Raw genomic sequence first — 7,045 nt, forward strand, 5'->3', positions numbered from 1 at the left:
CCCGATCTCTCTCCCTAGCCAATCAAACTTGTTGATTTGCTCGGGATTGGTTGAGAAGGCCCCGATCTACACTTCCACCAAGAGAAATTTGATTCCCCCCACTAATCCCTAGCGGATCTTGTTACTCTTGGGTGTTTGAGCATCCTAGACGGTTGAGGTCACCTCGGAGCCATAGTCCATTGTGGTGAAGCTCCATGGTGTCATTGGGAGCCTCCAATTAAGTTGCGGAGATTGCCCCAACCTTGTTTGTAAAGGTTCGGTCGCCGCCTTCAAGGGCACCAATAGTGGAATCACGGCATCTCACATTGTGTGAGGGCGTGAGGAGATTACGGTGGCCCTAGTGGCTTCTTGGGGAGCATTGTGCCTCCACACCGCTCTAACGGAGACGTACTTCCCCTTAAAAGGAAGGAACTTCGGTAAGACATCCTCGTCTCTACCGGCTCCACTCTTGGTTACCTCGAGCCTTTACTTGTGCAAGCTTACTTATGTTGTATCCCTTGCTTGCTTATGTGCTAGTTGTTATTGCATCATATAGGTTGCTCACATAGTTGCATATCTAGACAACCTACCTTGTTGGAAAGTTTGAATTGGTAAAGAAAAGATTAAAAATTGTTAGTTGCCTATTCACCCCCCCCTCTAGTCAACTATATCGATCATTTCACCTATCTGCACCGATCGCGACGACGACACGTAGGTACACACACATACACCCAAGATCGATCTAAGATCAGTCACATGCTTCCATGATCCCGATCCAAAATAGTATAGTGAACTTGCCTTTGGGATCTGGAAACTTGGGTTTCTGCCTTGTCCTTTTCTAATTGGGGAAAAGCAATAATCCTGTTTGGCTTTTGCTCAAGAGACTTTTTATGTACGTACTATTTCTTCTATGGTCAAGTGGTTAATTGATTTGAATATACACATATGTTGCAGCACTGGACATGAAGTACGACACAAGGGTCAAGGATGAGGAAGGCTACCCTGCCATGGCACTTGTCAACAAGGCCAGCGGAGAGGCATGGGCCTCCTAGCAAAGCTTGCTGGGGGCATTTTCAGGGTTAGTTGCAAAGCTCCTTCTAGCAATGCTTGCATTATTTGTATTTTGTATGGTGATTTTGATCCTGTAACACCCTTTTTCACATATACTAGATACAATTGATGCCTTGAAGAAGTCTTCTCCCCTTGGATGGTGCAGTGTAGCAAATCAATGTTGATTCATTCATTCTTTTATGAGTGCACACTACTAGCACATTCTTTGTTGTGATCAAGTGTGACTCATATTCAGTTGTTTGCTCACATTATTATTTGATTATGCCATGCCGCATTGTTTGCTTAAGCATGATTTGCTCCAACCTGGCATTGTGTTGTACAACCTGGCATTGTGTATGTACTTCCATTGCATGCATGCATGTTTGCTGTTCCCTGAACTGTTTGACTGTCTGTATGCATGCATGTTTGCTGTTCCCTGAACTCTTTAACTGCCTGTAATGCATACAGTTGTTTGCTCACATTACAGGCAGTCAAACAGTTCAGGGAACAGAAGCAATGACCGGGCAGTCAAACAGCCATATACTATGATCAACAACAACAATGCCAGCTTCTATTGTGTCAGGCTGTTGTAGGTGCTGAACTGTGATCATGTTTTATGGCCCACATGCATGCTACGTGTTGGCTCACTTGGCATGACGTGCACGAAAACTTCATGGCATTCATACTGAATATCACTTCTTAATTTTCATGCATGTTTCTTTCCGGACTTAATCTTACTAAATAGCATCCCATCACTTGCTGCTGTTGTTATTCACTATATCCTCGCTGTTTTGTTTTCTTGTTGGCAGATATTTTGCCTAAATTCAAGACGAAAGAAGATGTTCAAAGAAGCGCCAAGACATTTTTGTATAGCAAGTTATGTAATAATAGCTAGGTTATTTGGGCATTGTGAACTCCAGAATTTCATGTATCTTCTCTCTGTTTTTGAATGAAATGTTGTATGTGTGTTGATGTAACAGATTGTTGCTTCTTGTTATTTGAAGTATTACACTTGTTTTCTGTCTATTTTTATTTAAATATTGGTTGTTTAATTATTGGCATATTGAAATCTAAGGAACATGACCATGACAACAAGGACCCACAAACCAGAATCAGAAATTTGGGACTCACATATCAGAACCTGACAATTGGGACCCATTTGAAAAAAAGAAAAAAACGGTCCACAACCCAAAAATAAAAAGGACGAATTATAGCTGGGCCAGCCCATGTAGCTAGCAAAAATTAATAGAAAAAATAAATATTAAAAAGGCCGAATTAATAGGCTCGTCCCATATAAACACCGAATTGGACCGGGCTGAATCTTGTGACACATCAGCTTGCCACGTTGGATGACTACGTGGCCTGGTGAGGTTGCTAGTGACCAAAACAAAACAGTAGGCATATTTTGGTTGTAAACGTCTATGACCTTCTCACAGAGAAGGTAAAAAATGTCAGTTTACGACCGTCAGCTTTTGACCTTCTGGTTTTGGTCACAAAAAGGTCATAAATGGAAAACTATGACCATTCAGTGACCAATAGTGGTGGTCACAAGTTGACATATTTCTTGTAGTGCTATAAAATTGCAGCACCCTCTGCCGCTCTTTCGTCGCTCCCTCTATAACTTTCTCTCCTCTCCGCTGACACGTCACCATCGCGCCACCATGCCGCCGTGCCGCCGGGGAGCTTCGGGCTACCGCGGCGTCCGCGTGCGTTCGTCCGGCACCTACTCCGCCGAGATTCGGTCGGGCGACGTGCGCCTCGGCCTCGGAAACTTTGACTCCGCCCAGAAGGGCGCCCGCGCGTACGACGCTGCGACGTGGCGCCTCCGGCGGTCCCATTGGGACATGAATCCAGGACGTTGCGACGCAGAAGCGGGCGCAAGAGCTGGTGCCTCCCCCGCGGCTTCTCACCGACGAGGATCATCATGAGAATCGGAGGCGGGAGCGCCGTCTCAGCCTGGCCGAGAGGGACAAGGAAGCCATGACGTTGTGGCGCCAACGTTTCCTGCAAGACGTCATCAACGAGCAACAGTTCTTCGCAGAGAGGAGGGCGAAGAGGGAGGGGAGGAGGCAGGAGCGAGCCGCCTATCGCGAGGACAAGTGAACGCGGAAGGCGGTCGCCAAATTGAACATCGCGCTAGGAGATGCATCGTCCTAGGACTCCAATGACAAGCGGTTCCTTGACGCCTACGCTCAGACGTCGGAGGAGGACATCACCGAGACAGAATCCGAGTCGGAGAATGACGAGTAGTAGTGGTTTTTCTATCTATTGTAAGATAGAAAAACCACTACTACTCGTCATTCTTCGACGATGATGTACAACTCTCTATTGTACGAGAAGACGATGCACTATTTTCTATCTATTGTACGAGAAGACGATGTACAACTCTCTCCTCTGCAGACGAGCAAGAAGAGGGCACCATTGAACTATGTACATTTGTACTATCGGAGCCAAATGTGTGTCGATACTCCATAGGATCGTCATAGCTGGAGCGTGGAGAGATGATGCTCAATGGTGCCCTCTTCTTGCTCGTCTGCGCGGCCGCACGAGCTGCTGCTTCGGGCGGAGACGGTAAGCCTCCAAAGCTACTGCTATTTCTAGCATGGTTAATCCGTTACGTTGTCTTACTCTTAGCATGCATTGTCTGACACGCGATGCCATGCGAGCTGCAGGCCCGCTGCTGAACGGGAACTTCGAGTACGCGCCCAACAGGTCCCAGATGAACGGCTCGAGGGTGATAGGGGCGAACGCGATCCCGTACTGGAAGGTCACCGGGTTCGTGGAGTACATCGAGTCCGGGGCGAGATGGTCCTGACGGTGCCGGAAGGCCGGCACGCCGTGCAGCTGGGCACCGACTCCTCCATCCGGCAGCAGCTCAGCGTGACGCGGGGCAAGTACTACTCCATCACCTTCAGCGCCGCGCGCACCTGCGCCCAGTCTGAGAGGCTGAAAGTGTCGGTTGTCCCCGGCGACGGCGACGTGTCCGAGGAGCTCCCCATTCAGACGGTGTACACCAGCAGCGGCTGGGACTCCTACTCCTGGGCCTTCAAGGCCAAGCAGGGCGTCGTGTCGTTCGTCATCCATCACGGGGACGACCATGCGGAGGACCCCGCCTGCGGCCCCATCGTCGACTGCGTCGCCATTAGAGCGCTCAATCCTCCTCGCGCCACCCGCAGTAAGACAAGGTTCCATCGATCTCGTCTGTACTTGTATGAACGATTCTCTGTGACGGAATTAACGTGATCTATGCAGACAACATGCTGATAAATGAGGACTTCGAGGAGGGGCCATACATCACCCCGGGCTCGCCGTGGGGGGTCCTGGTGCCACCGATGGACGAAGACGACACCTCGCCGCTGCCGGGCTGGATGGTCATGTCCTACTCCAAGGTGGTCAAGTACATCGACTCGGCGCACTTCCGGGTGCCGCATGGCGCCCGCGCCGTGGAGCTGGTGGCCGGCGTGGAGGTCGCGCTGGTCCAGAAGGTGGCCACCGTCGCCGGCAGCTCGTGCAGGCTGCAGTTCTCGGTGGGCGACGCGGCCAACGGGTGCGTGGCGTCGCCCATGCGCGTGCAGGTGGCCACGGCGCGCGGGAGCAAGAGCGTGCCGTACAACTCCAACGGCACAGGCGGGTACACGCGCGACGTGCTCGACTTCACGGCGAACGGCAACAGCACGCGGGTAGTGTTCTACAGCGCAGGCTACCACACGACGTCCGACGGCAGCGGCACGCTCTGCGGGCCCGTCGTCGACGACGTCTCGCTTGTCTGCGTTTCACGCCCGCATGCTCGCCGGTTGCTCCGCTGATGCGTTGCACGTGCTGCTAGAGTGTGATTTTTTCGGGAGAGCGGCTGCTGGGAAGTGGAAAATCACTGCTGTTGCTTCTTTTCGTAAGAAAATAGTCGACCCTCCATGCGTTGTTCCGTAACAACAAACTACTCCATACTCATGGAGTACACAGAAAGACAGATCAAAAATATATGTTTAATTCACGAGCATGAACGTAACAAGCGGCTTCTAAGATGAATGTCTTTTTCGTGAACCAACATGTAATTGGATGGTTATGTAATTGGATGGTTTGGTGCACAGTGATATTCCAATCCATCAGGGTTCAAGCCCTAGTGCAGGAGGAGACGTTTGTGGCGACTACGAGGCGCTTTAAATCTCAAGATGATACGCCGGCTCAGTCTTTTGAAGGTGCACATAAAGATAAGGTATGCGTGTGTGTTTATAGGATGAGTATAATCCAATCACCCTGAATACCGTTAAGCATCGTGTCCCCTTACGCCAAGGCGACCCCGTGTCCCCTTGCCTCTTCATCATAGTTGCTGATGTTCTTCAGCAGCTCATTCTAACCGCAGCCGCGTCTTCCCCCGACCTTCGCCACCCGATCTACCCTAATCTCCCACCGGCCATTTTACAGTACGCTGACGATACACTCATTATAACCCACGCTTCCCCTAACGCCGCCACTCTTCTTCGATCACTACTGGATCAGTTTGCTCAGGCCACGGGTTTGCAAATTAACTACTCAAAAACCACGTTTGTCCCCATGAACCTTGACAATGCAATCACTCTCCAAATAGCTCAAACTCTGGATTGCCCTGTTTCCAGCTTTCCGCAAACTCACCTTGGCCTGCCGCTCTCCCCTGTTAAGCTGACTGCTGCGGCCTTTCAGCCAATTATTACAAACTGCGTTAGTTACCTCTCTGGTTGGTGTGCTAGACTCCTTTCTCGCCCCGGTCGTCTGGTGCTCATTTCCTCTGTGCTAGACTCGTTAGCTACATACTTCATGTCTGTCTTCAAACTGCCCAAAAAGACGATTAAAAAGTTGGATGCCATTAGACACGCGTTTTTCTGGGCTGCCGATGAGACTTGTTCAGGTGCCCAATGCCTTATTGCCTGGTCTAACATATGTAAACCAAAAGAGTTCGGTGGTCTAGGCATCAAAGATTTATCTATACAAAATGACTGCTTGCTTATGAAGTTTGCTTACAAATTCCTCGCCACCTCCTCCCACCATGAATTGCCTTGGGTTGCATGGCTAAACAGAGTCCACTTATACAGTATCCCGCAGATAGCTTCATGCAAAAACCCATCCTATTTAACCAAGGCCGTGCAGACCCAACTACAGACTCTCTCCTCCATCACCTTCGTCCTCACAAACAACGCCCTTAGAACTTTCTTCTGGCACGACACGTGGCTTGCTCATGCTCCCCTAGCTCACCTTTTCCCAGGACTTTACTCTCATTCCACCAACAAACACATCCTAGTATTCCATGTCATGCAGTATGGGCTACTTACGAACCTAACGGATTGGCTAACCTCGGCCGCCTCGCGCGAGCTGGATGCAGTGTTGTTGTTATTGCAGGACTTTTCTCTATCACCAAGCCCTACGAGAGGCATCTGATCCACGGAACATCATTCTCCTCGCAAGCTGCTTACAAGCTGCTCACCCATGAGAATCAAGAACATGATCACGCCGTCATAATATGGCGCTCAAAGGCGCACCCGAAGCTGAAGCTCTTCGCTTGGCTGCTCTTCCATGGGCGCCTAAACACCAAGGCAAACCTGTTCCATAAGCACATTGGCACGGATGCTAGGTGTCCACGGTGCTCGGCTACCTCTGAGGATACAACGCACCTTTTCATCACATGCCCTAAAGCACAGCCAGTCTGGCTGCAGCTCAGCCTCACTCCAACTGTCAGAGTCCAAGATCTCTGGCTTACTGAACCCCCACAAGGCCTCGACTCTTCTACATGGCCCGAGGTGCTTCTTGCAATTCTGTGGAAAATCTGGGATTCGCGGAATGCTGCTGTGTTCAGGAATGAAGATCACACTGCTATCTTCACAATCTCCAACATTTGTAATGACTTTGCTCTTTGGACCAACCGGTTCCATGTACCGGTAGATAAGGTTTCAGCCAGATCCTGGCTGACATACCTCTCCTCACGGCTTGCCGTAACCCTGTAAACCCTCTCCTCGGCTTTGGCTGAGCTTTGAGTAATATAATTCAG

The 7,045-nt window shown here is 50.1% G+C and overlaps 1 pseudogene; it reads left to right on the forward strand.

Annotated features, from left to right (window-relative positions):
- Window positions 1–3,530: 3,530 nt before the first annotated feature.
- Window positions 3,531–4,981, forward strand: LOC123116965 (uncharacterized; annotated as a pseudogene).
- Window positions 4,982–7,045: the final 2,064 nt, after the last annotated feature.

Source organism: Triticum aestivum, chromosome 5B, assembly GCF_018294505.1.
Source record: "Triticum aestivum cultivar Chinese Spring chromosome 5B, IWGSC CS RefSeq v2.1, whole genome shotgun sequence".
In the NCBI taxonomy this organism is placed as follows: Eukaryota; Viridiplantae; Streptophyta; class Magnoliopsida; order Poales; family Poaceae; genus Triticum; species Triticum aestivum.